Source organism: Cydia pomonella, chromosome 3 (genome assembly GCF_033807575.1).
Source record: "Cydia pomonella isolate Wapato2018A chromosome 3, ilCydPomo1, whole genome shotgun sequence".
Classification (NCBI taxonomy): domain Eukaryota; kingdom Metazoa; phylum Arthropoda; class Insecta; order Lepidoptera; family Tortricidae; genus Cydia; species Cydia pomonella.
The window spans coordinates 4620454-4635170 of NC_084705.1; the positions used below are offsets into that span (position 1 = coordinate 4620454).

General features: G+C 38.0%; 1 long non-coding RNA gene across 1 annotated transcript; it reads right to left on the reverse strand.

Moving 5' to 3' along the window:
• Nucleotides 1-6981: 6981 nt before the first annotated feature.
• LOC133515858 (uncharacterized) lies at nt 6982-9230 on the reverse strand. The gene is made up of 2 exons (XR_009799100.1): nt 8549-9230; nt 6982-7621 (listed from the first exon to the last, which is right to left on the reverse strand). It is a non-coding gene; the product is annotated as an uncharacterized LOC133515858 (long non-coding RNA).
• Between the last annotated feature and the right edge of the window lie 5487 nt (nt 9231-14717).

The following is a 14717-nucleotide window of genomic DNA, read 5'->3' on the forward strand; positions in this document are numbered from 1 at the left end:
AGTCTAGTGAAGGGAACGGCAGTTATCGCTAAACTATCGATGATCATCATCTCGTTGAACATCTTCGAGACAATATCTCTGACGCCAATTTAAACAGTAAGGTTAGCGGGCCAGTGGATGACAATATAAGAAGGGAATTCACACATTTTTACAAATAACTTCTGAACTATAAAACATAACACTCCCTTCGGTTGCGTTTTAATTTATCACCACTCGTTGCGAATTTCCTATTTTTTGCACTTGTATCGTAAATAACTATTGTGTCTTTCATGAAAACATGCTAAGCATAAAGCTTGCTTGCATTCAGAACAACTGGTAAGAATTTTTTTAGTTTTCTTAGCAGCAAGGGTTCCGCTCAGGGAGATCCGTAATTTAGAGTAGCAGCCGACGCACCGTTTTCTTGTTTGTCCCTTTTCAAAAATATGTTTTATTTCCGAGTTTTCTTTATTGTGATCTGCGAAACATCAAATAAACAAAATAAATATCAAATTTAATATTTATGAAATACTTACCAAAAAACAAAATATCCCAAACATACAGACTTTTTTAGTTGCTGGAATTCAATTAAAAAGAACTAATCCATAAAACTGATCCATGTGTTAAGAGATTATATAGATTTATTACCATAGCCCAGGCAAAATAAACGCAACCAGTAATACAGCCTGTATTTTTAATATTACCTCAAACCAAAACTAAACGTAGTCTCAACCACTAAAACGTAAATAATTATTTACAGCAGTTCAATGTTATCACTGGTGACGTCACACAAGTAAGTAGCGATACATTGTATAGTGAATTATTTTGTAGGAAATAAATAGATAAAAATAAGTTTTAATTGCAATATCGGTTCATAGTATTAACGCATACGTTTGGTTAGGTTAGGAGGAAATTTGAGGTAATATTAACAATACACGCTGTATCATATCATTATAAATAAAATCTTTATTTACTTGAAACCTAATACAAAATGTGAGGCTTACATTAAATTACAAAATAAACTTATTTTAGGTTTGTAACAGTTCCATTTGGATTGAGCCTCTGTTTCCTGAACTAGGACAAAGCCTGTGACTCAGGATTCAGCGATTCCTCCGGAGAAATTGAAATGTAAACCCATATAAAATTACATGGTGCAGTTTAGGTATAATTGTAGGTTGTAGGGTGGTATATAACAAAAAAAGAATAGTACGCCCACATAAAGATAAACTCGTGCACAAAATGTTATATTGATGCCTCTATTACCAACGTGTCAACCAGACATTTCACCCAGTTGGACGGTAAGTATTTTTTTTTCCCAAGCGTTAATCTGGTTTGTCGGTTAGTAGTAGGCTTTCCTGACCCACACCCTGGTTGTAAGGTTGGTACTTTTTTTTCTTAACTAACCACCAAGCTGGCAACTAGGTGGTCAGTTAGTATTTTTTTCCTAATTAGCCAATTTATTTGCCAACCAGGTGGTCAGTTAGTATTATTTCCTAATTAGCCAATTTATTTGCCAACCAGGTGGTCAGTTAGTACATCTGTCCCAGGAGACCAACCAGGCATGCCGATCAGGTGGTCAGTTTAGTACATCTTTCCCAGCAAACCATCCAGACATGCCGATAAGGTGGTGTGTGTGTTGTTTTCTTGCTCAGGCACTACTGAGTAGAGCAGATCTGTAGGGGAATAATTTTGTAGCGGAGAATTCGCTAAAAACGAGTGTTTTCCAATACGGTGAATATCTTGCTAGTGCTAGGACTCATATATGTTTTTGGTTGACCCCTGTCTTCTAGTTCTACAATTTTCTGCGTTTTGGATCAGGAAATATATCAAATTCGGAATCACTGTCGCTATAATCTGCTGGGTTTGCACGCTCGATGCTATGCGATGGTGGATGCACTTGCATGTTACTAAGGATTCGAATTCCACTAGAAAATTTATTAGCAACATTATCACTTTCTGTTTGCGATTCCGAATCACTGGAAAACCCTCTGATGTCCATCTTCAACCTTTCGTATTGTAGGTACTACGATAGATATACCTCTGGATAAAATCTTATATTCTTAGAAACATTTATAATCCAGGAACACACAAATACTGCTTCGTAGGCAGGATCACTACCGATTAGACTAAGAGCCCATCAAAATATCATGAAGAGTATTTTGGCTTATCAAATTTGTAACACTGGCATAAACTACAAACTAAACGTTACTGAAACTGCTACGTATTAATATCGTTTCGTTATTGTTCATAATTATATTTTAATAAACACACCATTCCGTATTACAAAATTTGGTGCTCCATGCTTATGATCGATATAAACCCGAATGATCTGCTTCTCTTTAGTGGCGCTGATTCGTGATCTGCAGCTTGCATTGGTGCAACGCCACGCGTTCCGAAGCCCTCTGCTGTTGTGTTTGTCCAGGTAGAAGGAGTAGCCATTATATATGAGTAATGCCTTGTCTTGCACATTGCGAATCCATTGAACTGTAAAATGATAAGTAGACTAGTAAGAGAAAGAATAAACATCGAGCTTCATAATTAGGGTAATGAAATAGAAAGATATGTGTAAGTATGAAGAAAAAATATCAAAATAAACACGTGTAAAACGTAAAAAAAAAATGTTTCACGAGTAAAATAAAAAAGGGAGTTTTTTTCACGAGAAAAGAAAAACAATGTTTATTCATGATTTTTTAACAGAATTATAAACTTAAGAGTCCTTATTCCTACAGACGAGCGTATTTTGTAAAATGCTTCCTTTTTCATTCAAGATTACGACGTAACTATTAGTATTTATTCAAAAACTGATAACGTACTTAAATAATCGTTTCCTAAACTAGGGGCTCCAACAGTTCAAATTTTCATTTTCCCTTTTAAACCTCTTTTTTAATGAGGTTTTTTGGGAGTCTTTTCCAAATTTTGCAGTGAGATGTGGCGTTTCGGTTCTCAATTTTGCTATAAACAAGAATCATTTGGTACATGAATGACTACAATTTGATTCAACATATCTCGTACGAGGGGCTGGAATGATTAACAATCGAAGATTCATTTAAAAAAACTGATAAAATACCTTCCGAGTTTTCTTCATTTTTTTGGCGAAAACAGGGTTTTATTATATTTTATTTCCGCAAATTGTGCGCATATTTTGCTTTAAAAATAATATTATAGCAAACTGTAACTTTATGTTAACCTATAAAAAAAAAATCGTAACTATGGGACCTACATTGCCGTAAATTTATATTTTTTTAAAACACGTATAAATCACGCAGCAGCGACGCCCCGCTCTCAGTCCGCGCGGAGCGCGCTTAGAGGACGGACCTGTGCTCGATTGTCAGGCATTCGTTGCGATCGTAATCAGCTACGGAGTTCCGAGAAGTGCTATATACTGCGATTAGAAAATCTTAATAAAAGTTCATTTTTTACAGTATGCCTAACAGACTCGCTTATTGATAGATTTTCAGTGTTACTTTTTTTTAAATACTAAGTCGGTGGCAAACAAGCATACGGCCCGCATATGTACGCCTGCAACTCCAGAGGAGTTACATGCGCGTTGCCGACCCTAACCCCCTCCCTCCCCTCGTTGAGCTCTGGCAACCTTACTCACCGGCAGGAACACAACACTATGAGTAAGGTCTAGTGTTATTTGGCTGCGATTTTCTGAAAAACGCATTTTCACTTGATTTTACGTTAGGGTTTGCATTATTATTTTTGACCCGGATGAAGTCCAAGTTCTCATGACGGAGTCAGGAGTTGGTCACCAGAACTCCTAATCTACTAATTATAATCCCATCGTGTTTGGGCTCAAAAGATTTGCCCTGACGAACACCATCGATCTAGATGAGGTCCAGGGTCTCATGATGGAGTCAGGAGCTGGTCACTAGAACTCCTAATCTACTCATTATAATTCCATCGTGTTTGGGCTCGACAGAGTTGCCCTGATGAGCACCTTCAATCTAGATGAGGTCCAGGGTCTCATGATGGAGTCAGGAGCTGGTCACCAGAACTCCTAATCTACTCATCATAACTCCATCGTGTTTGGGTTCAATAGAGTTGCCCTGACGAGCACCATCAATCTAGATGAGGTCCAGGGTCTCATGATGGAGTCAGGAGCTGGTCACCAGAACTCCTAATCTACTCATCATAACTCCATCGTGTTTGGGCTCAATAGATTTGCCCTGATGAACACCATCGATCTAGATGAGGCCCAGGGTCTCATGATGGAGTCAGGAGTTGGTCACCAGAACTCCTAAACTACTCATCATAACCTCATCGTGTTCGGGCTCAATAGATTTGCCCTGACGAGCATCATCAATCTAGATAAAGTCCAGGGTCTCATGATGGAGTCAGGAGTTGGTCACTAGAACTCCTAATCTACTCATTATAATTCCAACGTGTTTGGGCTCAAAAGATTTGCCCTGATGAGCACCATCGATCTAGATGAGGTCCAGGGTCTCATGATGGAGTCAGGAGTTGGTCACCAGAACTCCTACTCTACTCATCATAACTCCATCGTGTTTGGGCTCAATAGAGTTGCCCTGACGAGCACCTTCAATCTAGATGAGGTCCAGGGTCTCATGATGGAGTCAGGAGCTGGTCACCAGAACTCCTAATCTACTCATCATAACTCCATCGTGTTTGGGTTCAATAGAGTTGCCCTGACGAGCACCATCAATCTAGATGAGGTCCAGGGTCTCGTGATGGAGTCAGGAGCTGGTTACCAGAACTCCTAATCTACTCATCATAACTCCATCGTGTTTGGGCTCAATAGATTTGCCCTGATGAACACCATCGATCTAGATGAGGTCCAGGGTCTCATGATGGAGTCAGGAGTTGGTCACCAGAACTCCTAAACTACTCATCATAACCTCATCGTGTTTGGGCTCAATAGATTTGCCCTGACGAGCATCATCAATCTAGATAAAGTCCAGGGTCTCATGATGGAGTCAGGAGTTGGTCACTAGAACTCCTAATCTACTCATTATAATTCCAACGTGTTTGTGCTCAAAAGATTTGCCCTGACGAGCACCATCGATCTAGATGAGGTCCAGGGTCTTATGATGGAGTCAGGAGTTGGTCACCAGAACTCCTAATCTACTCATCATAACTCCATCGTGTTTGGGCTCAAAAGATTTGCCCTGACGAGTACCATCGATCTAGATTAAGTCGAGGGTCTCATGATGGACTCAGTAGTTGGTCACCAGAACTCCTAATCTATTCATCATAATGGTAATTTGATGGTGCTTGTCGGAGTAAATCTATTGAGCCCAAACACGATGGAGTTATGATAAATAGATTACGAGTTCTGGTGACCAACTCCTGACTCCATCATGAGACCCTGGACTTCATCTAGATCGATGGTACTCGTCAGGGCAAATCTTTTGAGCCCAAACACGATGGAATTATAATGAGTAGATTAGGAGTTCTAGTGACCAACTCCTGACTCCATCATGAGACCCTGAACATCATCTAGATTGATGGTGCTCGTGAGGGCAAATCTATTGAGCCCAAACACGATGGAGTTATGATGAGTAGATTAGGAATTATGGTGACCAACTCCTGACTCCATCATGAGACCCTGGACTTCATCTAGATCGATGGTACTCGTCAGGGCAAATCTTTTGAGCCCAAACACGATGGAATTATAATGAGTAGATTAGGAGTTCTAGTGACCAACTCCTGACTCCATCATGAGACCCTGAACATCATCTAGATTGATGGTCCTCGTGAGGGCAAATCTATTGAGCCCAAACACGATGGAGTTATGATGAGTAGATTAGGAATTATGGTGACCAACTCCTGACTCCATCATGAGACCCTGGACTTCATCTAGATCGATGGTACTCGTCAGGGCAAATCTTTTGAGCCCAAACACGATGGAATTATAATGAGTAGATTAGGAGTTCTGGTGACCAACTCCTGACTCCATCATGAGACCCTGGACTTCATTTAGATCGATGGTACTCGTCAGGGCAAATCTATTGAGCTCGAATACGATGGAATTATAATGAGTAGATTAGGAGTTCTAGTGACCTACTCCTGACTCCATCATGAGACCCTGGACTTCATCTAGATTGATGGTGCTCATCAGGGTAAATCTATTGAGCCCAAACTCGATGGAGTTATGATGAGTAGATTAGGAGTTCTGGGGAGTTCTGGTGACCAACTCCTGACTCCGTCATGAGACCCTGGACCTCATCTAGATCGATGGTGTTCGTCAGGGCAAATCTTTTGAGCCCAAGCACGATGGAATTATAATGAGTAGATTAGGAGTTCTGGTGACCAACTCCTGACTCCATCATAAGAACCTGGATGGACATTATTCGGGTCAAAAATAATAATACAAACCCTAACGTGATTTCAAATAACACTGAAACTCTATAGCACTAATGTGCGCAAACGATTGGCATCTTGACTACGCAGCATGGGTGCGTAGCCACCATGCCAATCGATACGACAACGAAACACTATCTGTCTCTCTCTCGTACTAATATGCACAAACGATTGGCATCTTGGCTGGGCAGCATGGGTGCGTAGCCAACATGCCAAACGTTTACGATACGACAAGGAAACACTATCTGTCTCTCTATCGCACTAATATGCGCAATCGATTGGCTTCTTGGCTAGGTATCATGGGTGCGTACCCAACATGCCAATCGTTTACGATACGACAACGAAACACTACTCTCTCTCTATCGCACTAATATACGCAAACGATTGGTATTTTGGCTAGGCACTAAGCAAGTGTGTGGCCAACATGCCAATCGTTTACGATACGACAACGAAACACTATCTGTCTCTCTATCGCACTAATATACTTTATTTATACCTGCAGTCATTTAGTAACTTCTTCATTTTCCATTGGTGTGAAAGAGACAGAATAAAGAGCAAGGGTTATAGTACACTCTGTAGTCTGTACACTTAGTAGTAGTGTACATAAAAAAAAAAACTACTGTGCATATACAATAAAATAAAGAGTGCCCATATGATATCATATGACACTAAAATTAATGTTGCTTGAAATTATATTGAAAACTATCAAGATTATTCTAGTCTGCATTGAAACGCGCGTCGCGTTGCCGGCGCTCGCGTACCGAGCGCCAACGCCATCTATCGAGCGTTATTTCGTGAAATCGGAGAACGCTCCAAGGATTAAGGGCTCTTAAACCAACATAACTATCGATCTAGTTTAACAAGTCTTGTAACTCGTGTATTATTTCAGACTTATTCTTTGACGAAGCAATTCCTATCTTTAATTCAATTTGGTAATTGTAGTTTATAGTGTTTTTACTGTTTTTTTTTCGTGCCTAGATTAGGGCGTAAAACTGAGCAAAGCTATGTAATTTCATAAATGTATATAAAAAAATCTATCCTTCCTAACAAAATCATAATAAAAGAAAAATCAAGATTGTATAAAGGTATCAGATCTTAAGATAAAGATTCCGAATGATGAATCGCGGCGGTGGGTGTGTATGATCCAACTTTGGCCTTGAAATGGTGCCATCCTTGGATTCGTTGTTTCTGGCGTTACATGAGTGTCCACGCGTGCAGTACCAGTACCTGGTCTCTTTAGCGGAAACTATACGGCAGTAGAAAGTGTAGCCATTCAAAATCAACAATTCTTTGCCTCTGCTGTTCCTGACGTGAGTCACTGGAAAAAAAGAATAACCACCATGAAAATATGTAAAAGCATCTCAAATTTTGGAATTCCGAATATGCTTTGACTGTTTAATTTCAGCATTTTACTGCCATAACATAAGGGATCATATTCAAATTATACTGATACAGCATAATACTACTCTCAGTGCATCTTTCTTGCGCGTATTTGTTGGTGCGGCTAAATAAAAACGATTTTCATTAAAATAATAAGTAACATAATAAAATAAAAGTCAAAATTGTATCAATATATCAGATCCTAAGACAAAGACCATTCCGAATGAGGAATTGCGGTGGCGGATGAGTGTGATCTAATTTTTGCCTTAAAATGGTGCTATCATTGGATTTGTTGATTCTGGCGTTACATGTGCGTGGACAACAAGTGCAGTACCAGTATTTGGTTCTCTGGGTGGAAACCTTGCGGCAGTAGAAAATGAAGCCATTCAAAACCAACAATTCTCTGCCTTGGTGGTTTCGCATGTGAGTGACTAAAAAAAAAATGAATAAGTACCATAAAAATTAAAGCACATCTAATTCTGAAATTACCCGATTTTGTTTTGGAAGTTTTATTTTAGCATTGTACTCGTACTGTGCCGAAAACGTCCATATTCTAATCATATTGATATAGCACTAGATAAGAAAAATGCGCTGGGAGTAGTAACTCTCAGTGCATTTTCCGTGCGCTTATTTGTTGGTGCGGTTAAACAAAAACGATTTTCATTTAAAAAAGTATTCAATTATTTTTTACATGATAAAAAGAGTCAAGAATGTATCAATATATCAGATCTTAAGAAAAAGACCATTACGAATGATGAATCGCGGTGGAGGGTGAGTGTGATCTAACTTTTGCCTTAAAATGGTGCCACCCTTAGATTCGTTGACCCTGGTATTGCATGAAGTTCCACGCGTGCAGTACCAGTACCTGGTTCCCTGGGTGGAAACCTTGCGACAGTAGAAAGTGAAGCCATTCAAAACCAACAATTCTTTGCCTCTGCTGTTCCGGACGTGAGTCACTAGAAAAAAAGAAAAAAAGAGTTCCCATAAAAATCTAATTCTGGAATTGCTTTGAACATTTTACTTTAAATTTTTACTCTCAGTGCTTATTTGTTGATATGGTTAAACACAAAAAAACATCTTTACGTCCATAACTAACTTTATTTCGGTTACAAATTTAATAAATTACTTCAATTTGTATAAAATGCCATCTATAATGACACATTTTGGTGGCGCATGGTTAGGCTCTAGCCTCATCCTAAGAACTTGTCCATCTTTGGTGGTGTTCACCATGCATGCGTAGGTGCAGTACCAGAAGTCCGTCAGGGCCTGGCTAGAACATTTGTGGCGGTAGAAACTGTAGCCTTCGGCCATCTGGAGTTCGTTGCCGCGCTTGTTACGAACCACTACCGCTAAAATATATATACCAATGGAAATCGTTGACTGTTCATACTGTCACGCTAAGATCACCCCATATTAAGGCAGTCAAAGAAGGATGGAAGAGTATCTCTATCATTTAAAAGAAATCATTTTTGTTCCTTATTTATTTTTTATTGTAAGTAAAAAGGTTAGCTTCAAACTACAGATAAGGTGAGCTACATTGGATAGCTTCCAATAACTCCTGTAAGGAATATCGGGTTTTTGTTAATTGACCGAAGCGTTAGGGAAGGTCTCCGTTTTAACTCGGGCATTTTGCTTTCGTATATCCGGATATTTTCTTCTATAGGTCGCTATTCGTAACCAATTCTCGTGATATTTTGTGACCAGATTATATGATTAAATAGATTTATTTTGTCGATCAAGTTTTTCATTTTTTTTTTCAAAATGTGGAAAATGGCGCCAATAGCGTCTATAGCGCTTAAGGCCATTGTGATAACGACTCAACGAACAAAGTAGTTTTCACTTTTACATTTTCTAAGCTTAACGCGCGGTCTACAGCTCACAGAGCCACTATTATACTTGTTATATTTCTCGTTAAGTGCTATTAGGTAAGGAGCCTATTTTTCGGATGGTGTTAGACTAATATTATTACTTAAGCCTTCAGCACACAGAGCGTAAGTTAGTAAAAACGTTACGAGTACGAGACGCGTAGAGTTCTGGGCACAACGCGTTGCGTAAGCGTAATCGTGTTGTAAGCGAAATCCTATTAGTTGAAATCATGGCGTCACTGGCGTCAAATGTCTTCGGCGGATAAATCGACAATTTTACTTTCTCGTCAGATTAAGATATTTGTATTGTTTGATTAGGCCTAACTTTTGTTTCTTACACCTGTATTACGCTACGCCTGTCGTAATGGCGACAGAAATCTCATACGCTACGCTACGACGACGCTTCGTGTGTGAACTTATTTGAACTTGCACGTGCTCGTAGCGCTCTCGTTCTACGCGCGTATTACGATACGCTTACGCGTCTCTTACTACATTTGTTAGTAGGTACAAATTAATAGTACATTATTGCAGAGGCCGGGAAATGGCAATTCGTGGATGAGTTTCGATTTTGTCGGACGACGTGTAGCATCCATGAATTACTGTTCCTTCCGAGGCATATATAGTGCTTTTCTTCAAACATGCGAGGAAATCCGGTAAAATAATCATAATGTAAGCATCAACCAGCACTCAAATCAAACCTTCACATCAAAAATGTTAAAAACAATTTCCCTCTTTAATTATTTTTTAAAAGTTAAAGGCACAACTATTCTGCCATTCTGTACCATTCAATATTCGCTCATGCAATATAATTGTGCAATATAAGCTGTATTTGCACGCATGAGATCCTTAAAAAAAGTTATATAGTCTGATTTCATTAAGCAGTATTCGCACGATCATACACGACTCTATCCTATAGCTTGAAATGATGCTGACCGGGTCGTGTAGACGCAGCCTGCGGCTATATTAATTGGTTGTATGCGTTTTTCTTAGTGGATTAAAAAAAATCAAAATAAAAAAAACAATAAAGTAATAACTTCACGTCATAAACGTCATAAACACGACAATAATAATGGTATAATAAATAAAAATAAATTAAAATATAAATAAATTTATAAATGAGAAAATACTTAACAAAAATATTTATTAAGTATTTTTGTAAATTAGAATAGAATAGAAAAACATTTATTGCAAAAACCATATAAATCATTAAATCTTTATAACAAAATTGGGAGCTTCGTGGTTATGTTCCAATGACGCCCTGAGTATTTTCCTCTGATGAGTTGCGAGGAAATGGCTCTTGCACTTGTACCTGTAATTTGTACACCTCCACGATACGTTCTTCTCTCTCGGTGAGTTCCTACAGTACTTGTACCCGTTTATCAGTACCATCGGATTACCTCTCGTGTTCACTGTCCAAATCACTAAAAAAAAACAGGTTTTGTACCTAAGCTGAACTTTATTTTTTCAGATGGTATTGGTTGATATTGAAACTCCAGTTTAAAGAAGTATGTATTGTATACCTATACAAAAACTATATCAAATATCTATGATAAAAACACAAGTGACCTTAGGTACCAGGATTTTAACCCGGGGCATCTTGCTTTGTAGTCAGGGTCACTGCGGAATAGGCCAGGTAAGTAGCTCGGACGCCGTAAGGAAGTTTATTGTAAATCCCGTTCCTTATAACAAAATTCGGGGGTTTATGGTTATGTTCTAATGATGCCCTCAGTATTTTCCTTTCACGAGTAGCGAGGAAGTGGCTCCCGCATTTGCTGTAGGAATTTGTACACTGCCACGATATGTTCTTCTCTCGCGCTGTTCTTGCCTTGCCTCGTGTGTTCAACGTCCAAATAACTAAAACTAAACACGTATTGTATTTGTACCTATGTATGAGTGAACTTTATTCTCTCATATGGTATTTGGTCGATAGATACTTGTAATTTAAAGAAAGTGTGTATATCTTAAATACTTAAAAGGTGGCACTAGCACAGCCATTGTAAACCTAATTTTACTCCGTAATCCTAATCTGTATCTTAGTTACTATATAAAATTATTTTTATTATTTTATCTATTTTGTATATACTAATTACACAGAAAATATTAATAGCATATAAACAAATATCTATGTTACACACACAAGTAAATGCCCTTCCAAGGATTCGAATCCGGGACATCCTGTATGTACCCCCAACACGAACAAAAAGTGCGCACTTTACAAGTGAAGGAATAACTATGAAATAAAACAACCAATGTATTAAACCTTTACCGCTTATTCAAACATATATGTACTTATAATATTCAAAACTATTGACAGCTATTAAAAGTTCAAATTTAAACAAAATATATTGTATGACATGCGTTAAGGTACTAAAAATAATCTCACACCCTTTTATACAATCCCAATATAAATTTTATTAGCGCGATGTAGAAATCGCCGCTCCCGGTACAGCACCATCTCGCGTGATATTTAGTAAACATACTTGTATGAAACGTACCCTTACGGAAGTACGGACGCAAGCACATCCTGCTTCAGTAGGCAGAGTCACTACAGACTAGGCCTGGAGGCTATGACGTCGTGACGAAGTTTCTTATAAATTCCGTTCTTTATAACAAAATTCGGAGCTTCGTGGTTATGTTCTAACGATGCCCGGAGTATTTTCCTGTCTTGGGTAGCGAGGAAATGGCTCTTGCACTTGCTGTAAGAGTTCGTACACTTCCACGATACGTTCTTCTCTCTAGCTGTGTTCCTGCAGTACGAGTATCCGTTTATCAGCACCATCTCATTACCTCGTGAGTTTAACGTCCAAATCACTAAAAAAAAACAAGTATTTTACCTATGAGTGAAATTAACTCTCTCAGATGGTTGTCATTGAAAGTTGAACTAAAAAAAAGTGTTTGAATTACGCTTAATTTTTATTTAGGCTTAAATAATATCCTTTTAGGTATAGGTAAAGATATATAATGATTTTGAAAATTAATTCTAAATAAAGGATATGTCTTAATGCCTAGTTGCATCGGGACCATTTCATGTAAGTATGTACTTATGATATATTTTATATAATTTTAATTTAAGATTATTTATTGTACCATTTATATAATAAGTGCTAAATTATTATGCTGCTGATTTTATTTAAAGGCTAACATGATTATAGTATAAGTGCTTAAAGATAATATACGAATAACAATAACCAAATGGTCAATAAGGCCAAATATCGTGCTAAGTGGGGACGAATATGATAGTCAATAGACTCTAGGCTCCGAAGATTCCGAGGATTCAATAAAGCTAAATGCAACAATGAGAGAACAACACATGTATAAATAAATAGAAGCAAGAAACAAATCAGTCTTAAGCTAATTTTACGGTTTTTTTTGCAATATACGCGAATATATTTCTTATCATTAAGACAGGCTCTGCGAAATATGTCACGCGAGCGACTAGAAATAAGTAAAATTTTCTATGTCTCGCGACAGTCTAAATTAAATCAGAGTCTTTTAAAAACCCCGTTATCCGTCACATAGAAATTCGGAGCCCCGTGGTTATGTTCCAAAGTGGCCTTAAGTATCTCCTTCTTATGAGTAGCTAGAAGATGGCTTTTACAGCGGTTGTGCGAAGATGATGTGCACTTCCATGATATCGTCTTCCTTCTCACCGTGTTCTTACAGAATGGGAACCCATCCACTATCACCATCTCTTTCCCTCGAGCGTTCACCGTCCAGATCACTGTAACCAGGAAATACTCGTAAATATTTAAAATGGACAGATAAAGATTGTAACTTATTAAGTACATCAAGATCCTTTCCATGTTGGTAATAATAATTAAATGCATGTAGGTATCGAAAAAGACGTGTTGTTCATGATCTTATATTCACTGAAAAAAAATACAAGTTATAATACTCGTAATCATAAGACAAAATAAGTTTCTAAACATGAAACAATATTTGAAAATATCGCAAAATTGAGAACGGCAAAAATTATTGACAAATATTGGACCGCGTGCCATTGTTTGTCATGTATACCTCTCTATGTTAAATGCTGAAAGTAGCAATAGCGCGATCTCCTCTCCATGCCATGGCATCAAAGATACCTATATAATAGTCTTGTTACCTAGCCGTCAAACAAAATATATAATCATACTATTTTACACTGTTATATAAATCCCATTCCGTATAATAAACTGAGGAGGCTCATGACTGTGGTTGAGATCAGCACGCAGTATGACTCTGTCCGGCGTTGACAGAAAACGGCTCTTACACTTGTGGTGAAGAGTACATGTCCAGGAGATCGTGTTCTTCCTGACACTGTTGGGGCCGAAAGAATACCCGTTGATTACTACCAGCTCCGTTCCCCTTGGTGTAGTGGTCCAGATCACTAAAATATCAAAAATAATAGAATTTTATAACGTACACTAGGTATGTGTAATACCGATGAATTTGGTACAGGAAAAAAAGTCATATTTTCATTCGAGTTGAGTAATGTGATTGTGATACATTTCGAGAAAAAGTAGACAACAGGATCACAAGTTATAAATTTCATGATTATCTCCATACGTTAACCTTAATTACGCATCGAGGTTAAACATGAACAGTACAAACGGTGACCGCATATTTATCTGCTTCAATTATACAAATAACCCTCAATAACCCCGAGAAATATTATCAAGTCCCTGTGTATACTGACGCATAGACTGATGACTATCCCTATAGTCATCAACTCATCATTTTTAGCGTTAAAATTTTGGCGTCCTCATTTAAGACGCCGATTATTCTAGATTTCAATGTCATTTTTTATCTTCCCTACTGACCACTGCACACTTTAATATAAAATCCATTTCGTTTTTGGAACGAATGCGGCGGATGGTAGCTTCCACACTGGATCCTTTTGTTTGACATAATTTTTGAAAGTCATGATGTGATGATTGTCAGATTATCATTAGTCATAATTCTGAAACAGTTAACTTTTCAGGATTTCCGTAAGGTTATCCTATATATAGGTTTGTTTTATGGCGATCCTGAGAAGTTACGCTTTTCTGAGAAAAAACTAATTATGACTAACGAAATGCGAACAAACTATACATTATGACTTAAACCTTATGAGAAACAATAGAGACCCCTTCCACACATACGGGTCTGCGTGCATCTCCAGGATATGGCTCTAGTATTCTCTGCATT